Genomic DNA, 13,872 nt, shown 5'->3' with positions numbered 1-13,872 from the left:
TAAAAAAATTTACTTAATAATGAAATTAAAATCATTCAATTTCATCTGATCATTGAAATTGAGTGAATATTTAATTATCAGAGTTATAGTAAAATTATAGTGAAATTACTAGTATGTATAAAAAAATTTACTTAATAATGAAATTAAAATCATTCAATTTCATCTGATCATTGAAATTGAGTGAATATTTAATTATCAGAGTTATAGTAAAATTATAGTGAAATTACTAGTATGTATAAAAAAATTTACTTAATAATGAAATTAAAATCATTCAATTTCATCTGATCATTGAAATTGAGTGAATATTTAATTATCAGAGTTATAGCAAAATTATAGTGAAATTACTAGTATGTATAAAAAAATTTACTTAATAATGAAATTAAAATCATTCAATTTCATCTGATCATTGAAATTGAGTGAATATTTAATTATCAGAGTTATAGTAAAATTATAGTGAAATTACTAGTATGTATAAAAAAATTTACTTAATAATGAAATTAAAATCATTCAATTTCATCTGATCATTGAAATTGAGTGAATATTTAATTATCAGAGTTATAGTAAAATTATAGTGAAATTACTAGTATGTATAAAAAAATTTACTTAATAATGAAATTAAAATCATTCAATTTCATCTGATCATTGAAATTGAGTGAATATTTAATTATCAGAGTTATAGCAAAATTATAGTGAAATTACTAGTATGTATAAAAAAATTTATTTAATAATGAAATTAAAATCATTCAATTTCATCTGATCATTGAAATTGAGTGAATATTTAATTATCAGAGTTATAGCAAAATTATAGTGAAATTACTAGTATGTATAAAAAAATTTACTTAATAATGAAATTAAAATTATTTTTATTTAATATATTTATTTATATAAATAAACTAAATAAATAAAGTTATTAGGTTCATACCCTAAATATAGATTTTGAATATCTTTTATATAATAAATAAAAAAAATAATAAATATTATATAATTAATATATTTATTAATTTAATTAATTCTATAAAATTCAAAATTTTATGTGCTTAAACACTAAAATATAATTTTTAAAAATTTTAGTAATATGCCTGAAAAAGGAATATTTTGATGAAATATTTATATAAATTAAATTTTTATTATTATATTTTATTAAAAATTTAAATTAAAATTATTAATTATTAAATTAAATAAAAAATTTATTTAATTTTATATTAAAAAAACTTTAAAATATGATGTTAAATTAAAATTGTTAATTTTTTTAATTTTTTTTTTAAGAATTGTATCTTTATTATTTAATAATTGTATTATTGTTTGAATATTAATAGAAATTGTAAGTTTTACTATAGTTTATATTTTAATTATTGAAAAGGATATAAATTCTGCAGTTTTTTATTTTATAGTTTCTATAATTACTTCTTTATTATTATATTTTAGTATTATTATAAAAAATATTCTTAATTTAGAAGAAATAGATAATTTACATATTGCTATTACTTATTTTATATTATATATAAAAATAGGTTTATATCCTGTAAATTTTTGATTTTTAATATCTTCAAAATATATAAATTGAATAAATTTATTTATTTTTTCTACTATTTTAAAAATTCAACCTATTTATTTAATACATTTAATATTAAAATTAGATGATCATATAATTGGATTTATTATTTTTAATTTATTATATTCTAGACTTTTAGTTTTAAATACTAATTCTTTAAAATACATTATAATTTATTCTTCAATAATTCATACATGTTTATTGTTATTATTAATAATGATATCTATAAAATTATTTATTATTTATATAATTTTATACACTTTAATAACATTATTATTATTTCGATTATTAGGTATATTAAATATTGATAATAAATTTGATGTTTACGATTTAAATTTAAGTAAATCATTAAAAATATTAATAATATTTTTAATAATTATATATTCTAGATTTCCTCCAATATTAACATTTTTAATAAAATGGATATTATTAGAAAGTTTAATTATAAATTATGACAATTTAATGATTGTATTAGTTGCTATATTAATTTCTAGAACTTTAATAACATGAACTTATTTAAATTTATTTTTATTTAATCATTATTTAAATTCAAAAATTAAATCTTATTCTTATAAGATTATAATTAATACAATTATTCCTAAATGATTATTATTAATTTTATTTATAATTATATTTATATGTATATTATATTTATATATTGAGATTTAATAAATTTTTAATTAAATTTTTAATATTTTTAAATTTGCAATTTAATAGTTTATTTTAACTTATAAAAATTTAATTAAAAATAAATAATAATTTTTAATATAGAAAGAATTTTTATCTTTATAAATAAATTTACAATTTACTTCTTTTTCAGACACAATATTATTTAAATTTATTAATTTTATGAATTATTATAATTTAATTTTAATATTAAATATAAATATAAAATTTTAAGTTAAAATAAACTATTAAATTTCAAATTTAAAAATATAATATAATTGTAAATTTTAATAAATATTTATTATATTTTTAAATGATTTTATTCAACAAATCATAAGAATATTGGGATACTATATTTTATTTTTGCTATATGAACTGGAATAATTGGTTCTTCATTAAGAATAATTATTCGTATGGAATTAAGTTCACCAGGTATATGAATTAATAATGATCAAATTTATAATTCTATTGTTACTTCTCATGCTTTTATTATAATTTTTTTTATAGTTATACCTTTTTTAATTGGAGGATTTGGAAATTGATTAATTCCATTAATAATTGGTGCACCAGATATAGCATTTCCACGAATAAATAATATAAGATTTTGATTATTACCCCCTTCATTAATTTTATTATTAATAAGTAGTATTTTATATAGAGGAAGAGGAACAGGATGAACTATTTATCCTCCATTATCTTCATTAATGTATCATTCTTCTTTATCTGTTGATTTAACTATTTTTTCTTTACATATTGCAGGTATTTCATCTATTATAGGATCAATAAATTTTATTGTAACAATTTTAATAATAAAAAATTATAATTTAAATTATGATCAATTATCTTTATTTTCATGATCTGTTTTTATTACAACAATTTTATTATTATTATCTTTACCTGTATTAGCTGGTGCAATTACAATATTATTAACTGATCGTAATTTAAATACTTCATTTTTTGACCCTTCAGGTGGAGGAGATCCTGTACTTTATCAACATTTATTTTGATTTTTTGGTCACCCTGAAGTTTATATTTTAATTTTACCTGGATTTGGATTAATTTCACATATTATTTTTAATGAAAGTGGTAAAAAGGAAACATTTGGTAATATTGGAATAATTTATGCAATATTAGGGATTGGATTTTTAGGATTTATTGTATGAGCTCATCATATATTTACAGTTGGATTAGATGTTGATACACGAGCTTATTTTACTTCAGCAACTATAATTATTGCTATTCCTACTGGAATTAAAGTTTTTAGATGAATAGCAACATATTATGGATCTAAATTAATTATTAATCCTTCTATTTTATGATCAATAGGATTTATTTTTTTATTTACGATAGGAGGATTAACTGGAATTATATTATCTAATTCATCTATTGATATTATTTTACATGATACGTATTATGTAGTAGCACATTTTCATTATGTATTATCTATAGGGGCAGTATTTTCTATTATTGCAAGATTTATTTATTGATATCCAATTTTTACTGGTTTAATTTTAAATAAAAAATGATTAATTATTCAATTTTTATTAATATTTATTGGAGTAAATTTAACTTTTTTCCCTCAACATTTTTTAGGATTAATAGGAATACCTCGACGATATTCTGATTATCCTGATTCATATTATTGTTGAAATTTATTATCTTCTTTAGGATCTTTAATTTCATTAAATAGATTAATTTTATTAATTTATATTATTATAGAAAGATTAATTGCTAAACGATTAATTATTTTTAAATTTTATCAATGTTCTTTAGAATGATTACAAAATTATCCTCCTTTAGATCATTCATTTAATGAATTACCTTTTATTATTAAAATTATATATAATAAAAAGAATAAATAAAATTTTATATATTATAAATAATTTTATAATTATAAAAAAAATTAAAAATATTTATTAATAATTAATATGGCAGATAAGTGCAATGAACTTAAGATTCTTAAATAAAAATTATAATTTTTTATTAATAATTTCACATTGAAAAATATTTTCTTTTCAAGATCCAAGTTCACCATTTTCTAATAATTTAAATTTATTTTATAATATTACTATAATTATAATAATTATAATTATTACATTTACATTATTAATTATATTAGATATTATAACTAATGAATTTATAAATCGATATTTGTTAAAGCATCATTTAATTGAGATTGTATGAACAATTTTACCTATATTAATTTTAATAATTATTGCTTTTCCTTCATTAAAAACATTATATTTTATTGATGAAATATGGAATCCTATTTTTTTTACAATTAAAGCTATTGGACATCAATGATATTGAAGTTATGAATATCCTGAATTTAAAAATTTTAATTTTGATTCTTATATAATTAAAGATTTAGATAAATTAGATTTATTTCGTTTATTAGATGTTGATAATCGATTAATTATCCCTTATAATATTCCTATTCGTTTATTAACTACATCATTAGATGTTATTCATTCTTGAACAATTCCATCATTAGGAATAAAAATAGATTCAATTCCAGGACGTATTAATCAAATAACTTTAATTTCAATACGATCAGGTTTATTTTTTGGACAATGTTCAGAAATTTGTGGAGCTAATCATAGATTTATACCAATTGTATTAGAAAGAACTAATTGTTCAAATTTTATAAATTGAATTAATATAAATAATTAATTATATATTATTATAAAAAATTAGTTAAATAATAATATTAAAATGTCATTTTAAAGTTATTGAATAATATATAATCAATATTTTTTTCATTAGATGTCTGAAATGTAAGAATTGGTCTCTTAAACCAAATAATAGTATTTAACAATTACTTCTAATGAAAATTTTTTCATTCCACAAATAATACCAATAAATTGATTAAATTTGTATATTTATAGATTAATTATAATTTTTATTATTTTAATTATAATTTATTTTATAAATTATAATAAAATTATAAAAATTAAATTTTATAAGAAACATTTATTTATTTATATATATAAATGGTAACAAATTTATTTTCTATTTTTGATCCTTCAACAAATATATATATATCAATAAATTGAATTATAATTATAATAGTATTAATATTAATTCCATTAATATATTGAATTAAATTATCACGTTATCAAATAATATTTATATTATTAATTAATTTAATTTTTAATGAATTTAAATTATTAGTAATATTTAAATATATATCTAATATTATTATTTTTATTAGTTTAATAATAATAATTTTATTTATAAATTTATTAGGATTATTTCCTTATAATTTTACACCAACAAGTCATTTAAATATTAATTTATCTTTATCTTTAACTTTATGATTAAGATTTATATTATTTGGATGAAGTGTAAATTTAAATTATATATTAATTCATTTAGTTCCATTAAATACACCTATATTTTTAATAAATTTTATAGTATTAATTGAATTAATTAGAAATATTATTCGTCCATGAACATTATCCATTCGATTAACTGCTAATATATTAGCAGGTCATTTATTATTATCTTTAATAGGATCATCAATAAATAATTTAATATTATTATTTTTACCTTTAATTATTATTGTACAAAATATATTATTTATTTTAGAAATTTCAGTTTCTATAATTCAATCATATGTATTTTCAATTTTAAGTTTATTATATTTTAATGAATCTAATTAAAATTAAATATTAAAATGATAAATTCAAATCATCCTTTTCATTTAGTTACATTAAGGCCATGACCTTTAATAACTTCTTTATCTTTAATAAATTTATTAATAAGAGTATTAAATTGATTTATATTAAATAAATTATTTTTTATATTATTAAATATATTAATTTTAATAATAATAATATTTCAATGATGACGAGATATTATTCGGGAAAGAACTTATCAAGGATTTCATACATTAAAAGTAATAATAATAATAAAATTTAGAATAATTTTATTTATTATTTCAGAATTATTTTTTTTTATTTCAATATTTTGAACTTATTTTCATAGATGTATTTCACCTAATATTGAAATTGGTAATTTATGACCTCCTAAAAATATTTTAATATTTAATCCTTATGATATTCCATTATTAAATTCAATTATTTTAATTTCATCTGGATTTATAATTACTTTAAGTCATAATTTATTATTAAATAATAAATTAAGATATAGAAAATTTTGATTATTATGTACAATTTTATTAGGAATTTATTTTTCATTATTACAATATTTAGAATATAATGAATCAAAATTTTGTATTAATGATAGAATTTTTGGATCTATTTTTTATTTATTAACAGGATTTCATGGAACACATGTAATTATTGGTATTTTATTTTTAATAACATGTTTATTTCGTATATCAATTAATCATTTTTCTAAAATTCATCATTTTCATTTTGAAGCTTCATCTTGATATTGACATTTTGTAGATATTATTTGATTATTTGTTTATATATTTATTTATTGATGAATATATTAAATTAATTAATATATATATATATAGTATAAAAATTATTACGATTAACTTCCAATTAAAAAATTTATTAATAATAATATATATAATTTTTAATTATATATTTATATTATTTATTATTATATTTATTTGTTTATTATTAACATTTATAAATTTATATTTTAAAATAAGGTATAAAAAAAATCGAGAAAAAATTTTACCAATTGAATGTGGATTTGATCCTTTATCTAATAGACGATTACCATTTTCTAATAATTTTTTTTTAATTTCATTAATTTTTTTAATTTTTGATGTTGAAATTATATTAATTTTACCATTAATTTTTGTAATAAAAGAATTTATATCTTTAATTTCAATAATTATATTTATATATTTTTTATTAATATTAATTATTGGTTTATTAATAGAATGATATTTAGGTTATTTAAATTGATTAAATTAATTTATTATATAGATTAATTTTAATAATCAAATTTTTAATTCGAAATTAAATGTAAATTTTTACTTTATATAATTTTTAATTTGGATATTAGTTAATATAATAACATTTAAATTGCATTTAAAAATTTAATAAATAAATTATTAATATCTAAATTTAATTGAAACCAAAAAATTAGAGGTAAATTATTGTTAATAATTTAATTGAATTAAATATTCCAATTAAAAATTATTAATTTTTATAATTATTTATAAATAAAATTAATTTATATTATTTTTATATTGAAAATATAATATTTTGTTTAAATTATATAAATTTGAAATATAATAATTTAAGCTTCTAACTTAAAAATTAATGATTATTCATTAATATTTCTATTTAAAAAATTTATTTATCTTAATATTTTCAATATTATACTTTTATATTTAAGCTATTTAAATAATTTATAAAATTCAAATAAATAATAATAATATAATAGTATAAAAATTTATAATAACAATAAATTCTAATTTATTAAATATATATTTATTATTAAATATATTAAATATATATATTAATTTCAATATATATATACCTATAAATCTTTCAAATCATCCTTTTTCTATTAAAATTTCATATTTATATATAATATTAAATAAATTTTTATATCTATATTTAAATATATATATAGAAAAAAATATTGTTATAATAAAATTTATTAAATTTTTAAATAAATATATATTGAAATTATACATTAATAAACTAATTCAAAATCCATAAATATAAAAATTTAAAATTATTATTTTATCTAATATATATATATTAAATAAATATTTAATATAAATTAATTTAAATATATTATATCTAAAAAAAAAAGATAATATTAATAATATTATTATACAAAAAATTATTAATTTATTTTCTTTAAAATAAATTATAGGAATAAAATTATTATTAAAAAATATTAATCATAAAATTATTCGAATTCTATATCTAATTGTTAATATTATTGAAATAATAAAAATTAAATAAAAAATATAATTTAATTTTTTATTTATAAATATTTCAATAATTAAATCTTTTGAATAAAATCCAGATAAAAATGGAAATCCTATTAATATAATTAAACTTAAAATTATAATTAATCTTTTTATTGGTGTAATTATTAATATATTACCATATTTACGAATATCTTGATTATTATTTATTAAATGAATAAAATCTCCAGCACATAAAAATATTAATGATTTAAATAAAGCATGAATAATTATATGAAAAAATGCTAATTCATAATAATTAATACTTAAAGTTAATATTATTAAACCTAATTGCCTTAATGTTGATAAAGCAATAATTTTTTTTAAATCATATTCAAAATTAGCTATTAATCTTGCTATAAAAGTTGTTATTAAAGAAATATATAATATATATATATTAATATTTATATTTATTATAAATAATTTATTATATCGAATTAATAAATATACACCTGCAGTAACTAATGTTGATGAATGAACTAATGAAGAAACTGGAGTAGGGGCTGTTATAGCAGCAGGTAATCATAAAGAAAAAGGTATTTGAGCACTTTTAGTTATAGCTGTTAAAATTAATATAAAATTTAATATATTATTATAAAAATTATTATTATAAATTAATCCATTTCAAGAACCTAAATTTATGAATATACAAATTATTAATAATAATCTAACATCTCCAATTCGATTACACAAAATTGTTAAAAATCCTGAATTATATGAATTATAATTTTGATAAAAAATAATTAAACAATAAGAAATTAATCCTAAACCATCTCAACCTAATATAATTCTAAAAATATTTGGACTTAAAATTATTAAACATATTGAAATTACAAATAATATTACTAAATAAATAAATCGTTTAATAAAAATTTCTGATTTTATATATTCAATTCTATATAATATTACTATAGAAGAAATTAATATTACAATTCTTAAAAAAATTAATCTTATATAATCTAAAAAAATTAAAAATTCAATTTTTATTCTATTAAAATTTAATATTAATCATTCAATATATATATTAAATTTAAATATATAAAAATATATTCCTATAATTATTAATATAAAACTTAAAATTAATATAAATAAACTATAAATAATTATTAATAATATAATTTAAAGTATTTTTATACATCATTGAATCCACAATTCAATATTTTTATTTAAACTATTTAAATTGATTTTTAATTATATATATATTAATATATATATATATATATAATATATATATATATATTAATTTAAATTTAAATAAATATTTTTATTACAATTAAATTATATAAATAAATCTAAATTTAAAAATATAAAATTTAAAGGTAATCAATGTAAAATAATTACTAAAAATTCTAAAAACTTAAAATTTTTAATTTTTAAATAAAAATTTATTTTTCCATGATTTATATATCTAAATAAATATAAAGAATAAATAAATCTTAAAAATCTAATTAATATTAATATAAAAATTAATGAATTACATCAATTATATAAAATTATTATAGTAAAAATTTCTCTAATTAAATTTAATGATAAAGGAGCAGATATATTAGAAGAACATAATAAAAATCATAATAATGATATTTTTGAAGTAATATTTATAATACCTTTATTAATAATTATTAATCGGCTATTTGTTTCTTTATAAAATAAATTTACTATATAAAATAATCCTGATGAACATAAACCATGAGAAATTATTGTTAAATAACATCTATATAAACTTAAATTTTTTAAAGTTATTAATCTACTAATTAAAATACTTATATGAACTACTGAAGAATATGCAACCAAAATTTTTATATCAATTTGACGTAAACATAAAATTCTTAAAATAATACCCCCAGTTATACTAATAATTATAATATAAATTTTAATAAATATTAAATTATTGTAAAAAATTAAAATAAATCGTAATAATCCATATGTTCCTAATTTTAATATAATAGAAGCTAAAATTATTGAACAATATACAGGAGCTTCTACATGAGCTTTTAATAATCAATTATGTATACCAAAAATTGGAATTTTAACTAAAAAAGATAAAATTATAAATATAAATAGATAATTATTACAAATAAATAATTCTATTTCTATTATATTAAATATAATATAATTTTTATTTAAAATTATTAAAAATAAAAATAATAAAAATGGTAAAGAAAAAAATAAAGTATAAAATATTAAATATATTCTCGCTAAAATTCGTATTTCACCTATTCCTCAATAAATAATTATTAAAAATATTAAAATTAATCTAACTTCAAAAAAAAAATAAAATATTAAAACATTATTAGATATAAAAAATAAAATTAAATTAATTAATAAAATTAATAAAAAATTAATAAATAAATTAAAATTAATTATTTTTAATCTTAATGATATAATAATAATACTAAAAATTCATAATCTTAAAATAATCATTATAAAAGAATAATTATTTAATCTAAAATTAAATCTATATTTATTTCATTCAATAAATAAATCATAATTTATAATTAATATAATTAATATTATATTAATTAAATTTCTTATTATAAATTTATATTTATAAAAATTATATATATAAATTAAAGCAAATGTATTAAATAAAATTATTATTACCATATTAAATTTAATTATTTTAATATTTTAATTATTATTACCATATTAAATTTATTATTCTAATATTTTGATTTCCATATTTATATATTAAATTAATAATTAAAGATAAACCTAATACTCTTTCACAAATAGAAAATACAATATAGAATAAAAATAATCATTCATCAAAATATATAATTTTTAAATAGATAGTTATTACAATATTTAATATAATTATAAATTCAATTCTAATTAAAATTATTAATAATGAATCTTTAAATTTAAAAATTAATACTATTCCTAAAAATATTATTAAATAAAAAAAGTGATAATTAAATAATATATCACCAATAAAATCATATTTTATATATTTATTTTGAATATTTAAAATTAAATTAAGTTTTATAGTTTATTTAAAAACATTAATTTTGTAAATTAAAAAAAATAATATTTATTTAAAACAATCTTAATTTTCAAAAAAAAAAGAATATTTTATCTTTAATTCCCAAAATTAATATTTTAAATAAACTATTTTTTGTTAATTTATAAATAATAATTTTAATTTTAAAATGATAATAATAATACCAAAAATAATAATTTTAATTAAATTAATTATTGTTTCAAATTTAATTATATTAATTAGATTTTCAATAATAAAAATTAATTTACACCCATTAATATTTATAATAATTTTAGTTTTTTATATTGTAAATATATTATTATTAATTAATTTAGATATAAATATAAATATATATAGTTATATAATTTTTATTTCAATAATTGGAGGATTAATAATTATATTTATATATTTTACTAGATTAATTAATAATTATAAGATAATTATATTTACTTATGAATATTATTCAATTTTATTAATATATATTATTATAATTTTAATTATAATTTATACATATTATAATTATATTTCAATTGATTTTATAATAAATAAAATTATATTTAAAAATATTAATTATTCAATTAAATTATTATATAAATTTCCTAATTGTATTTTTATTTTTATTTCAATTACTTATTTAATTTATTGTTTAAATTTAATTATAAAAATATCATTAATTAAATTTAAATCATTACGAAAAATTAAAAATTAATAATATAAAAAATATTATATTTAATTAATGAAAAATAAATTCATTAAATTATTTAAAGTTAATTCATTACTTAAAATTTTTAATAATTCATTAATTATTTTACCAACTCCATTAAATATTAATATTTTATGAAACTTTGGATCATTATTAGGATTATATTTAATAATTCAGATTATTTCAGGGTTATTATTATCATTACATTATTGTCCAAATATTAATTATGCTTTTGAAAGAGTTATTCATATTATAAAAGATGTTAATAAAGGTTGATTAATTCGTTTAATTCATATAAATGGAGCTTCAATATATTTTATTTGTATGTATATACATATTGGACGAAATATCTATTATCATTCATTTAAATCAATTAATGTATGATTTATTGGAATTGTAATTTTATTACTTTCTATAGCTACGGCTTTTTTAGGATATGTATTACCATGAGGACAAATATCTTTTTGAGGTGCAACTGTAATTACAAATTTATTATCCGCATTACCATATATTGGGCAAGATATTGTTGAATGAATTTGAGGGGGATTTTCAATTAATAATGCGACATTAAATCGTTTTTATTCATTTCATTTTATTTTACCTTTAATTATTATATTTATAGTAATTTTACATTTATTTTATTTACATTTAAATGGATCAAATAACCCAATAGGTATAGATAGTAATATCTATAAAATTCCTTTTTATCCTTATTTTTTTATTAAAGATATTATAGGATTTATTTTAATTTTATATATTAATTTTATTATTGTTATACAAATTCCTTATTATTTAAGTGACCCAGATAATTTTATTATAGCAAATTCTATAATTACACCAGAACATATTAAACCAGAATGATATTTTTTATTTGCATATTCAATTTTACGAGCTATTCCAAATAAATTAGGAGGAGTATTAATGTTATTTATATCAATTTTAATTTTATATTTTTTACCAATTATTAATAATTATAATATTAAATCAAGTAAATTTTATCCAATTAATAAAATTATGTTTTGAATATTTGTTAATGTATTTATTTTATTAACTTGATTAGGTAGTCAATTAATTGAATATCCTTACACTAATTTAAGACAATTATTTTCATTATTATATTTCTCATATTTTTTATTAAATTCAATATTTAATAAATTTTGAGATAATATTATTATATTAAAATTTTAAATAAAATAAGCATAAAATTTTAAGTTTATGAGCTTGAATTAAGCATATATTTTGAAAATATAAGATAGAATATTATAAACTTCTATAAACTTAAATTTTATAATAATAATTATATTTATATAATTATTAAATTACAAATTAAAAATTTATTTAATATTTTAATTTATAATATAATATTAGAAAATTGTTTAAATATAAAAATAAAAAATAAATATATTAAAGTTATAGGTAAAAAAGTTTTCCAACATAAATATATTAATTCATCATATCGAATACGAGGTAAAACTCCACGTATTCAAATAATTAATAATAAATGAAAATAATAAATTAATAAAAATTTAATTGAATATATATCAAATCCAAAAAATATAATACTTAAAATTATTCTTGCAAATCTAATTCTTAAATATTCAGCTATAAAAATTATAGTAAATTGTCTTCTAAAATATTCAGTATTAAATCCAGAAATTAATTCTGATTCACCTTCAATTAAATCAAATGGTGTACGATTTAATTCTATTAATATATTTAATATAAATATTAAATATAAAGGAAATAAAAGAATACAAAATTTAATATATTTTTGAAAAATAATAAAATTGTAAAAAGATATACTTTCAGTTAATAATATTATAATTAATAATATTAAAAATAATCTAATTTCATAAGAAATAGATTGTGCAATAGATCGAATTGATCCTAACATAGAATAATTAGAATTTGAAGATCATCCTATAATTATTATAGGAAAAACACTAAATCTTAAAATTCTTAATATAAATAAAATTGAAAAATTATTATTATATAAATTAAAATAAAAAGGTGTTACTAATCATAATATAAAAGATAAAATTAAAATTAATATAGGA

At 13.8% G+C, this 13,872-nt stretch overlaps 5 long non-coding RNA genes across 5 annotated transcripts in view; 3 read left to right on the top strand and 2 right to left on the bottom strand.

Moving 5' to 3' along the window:
* Nucleotides 1-4,141, top strand: part of LOC143341943 (uncharacterized) — a 28,506-nt gene extending 24,365 nt beyond the window's left edge. Inside the window, exon 2 of the long non-coding RNA XR_013079700.1 lies at nt 1,512-4,141. This is a non-coding gene — a long non-coding RNA (uncharacterized LOC143341943). The remainder of the gene's footprint in view (nt 1-1,511) is intronic.
* LOC143341944 (uncharacterized) overlaps nt 1-6,205 on the bottom strand; it is a 36,035-nt gene extending 29,830 nt beyond the window's left edge. The window contains exon 1 of the long non-coding RNA XR_013079701.1: nt 5,957-6,205. This is a non-coding gene — a long non-coding RNA (uncharacterized LOC143341944). The remainder of the gene's footprint in view (nt 1-5,956) is intronic.
* LOC143341945 (uncharacterized) overlaps nt 1-9,326 on the top strand; it is a 41,274-nt gene extending 31,948 nt beyond the window's left edge. Inside the window, exon 2 of the long non-coding RNA XR_013079702.1 lies at nt 8,192-9,326. This is a non-coding gene — a long non-coding RNA (uncharacterized LOC143341945). The remainder of the gene's footprint in view (nt 1-8,191) is intronic.
* LOC143341947 (uncharacterized) overlaps nt 1-12,561 on the bottom strand; it is a 48,453-nt gene extending 35,892 nt beyond the window's left edge. Inside the window, exon 1 of the long non-coding RNA XR_013079704.1 lies at nt 12,417-12,561. This is a non-coding gene — a long non-coding RNA (uncharacterized LOC143341947). The remainder of the gene's footprint in view (nt 1-12,416) is intronic.
* The window catches only part of LOC143341946 (uncharacterized), a 48,431-nt gene extending 35,191 nt beyond the window's left edge, over nt 1-13,240 (top strand). The window contains exon 2 of the long non-coding RNA XR_013079703.1: nt 12,543-13,240. This is a non-coding gene — a long non-coding RNA (uncharacterized LOC143341946). The remainder of the gene's footprint in view (nt 1-12,542) is intronic.
* The last annotated feature ends 632 nt before the right edge of the window (nt 13,241-13,872 follow it).

The sequence above is a fragment of the Colletes latitarsis genome, chromosome 5 (genome assembly GCF_051014445.1).
Source record: "Colletes latitarsis isolate SP2378_abdomen chromosome 5, iyColLati1, whole genome shotgun sequence".
In the NCBI taxonomy this organism is placed as follows: Eukaryota; Metazoa; Arthropoda; class Insecta; order Hymenoptera; family Colletidae; genus Colletes; species Colletes latitarsis.
The sequence above is the reverse complement of the archived record's forward strand: the minus strand, read 5'-3'. Positions and strand labels throughout refer to the sequence as shown.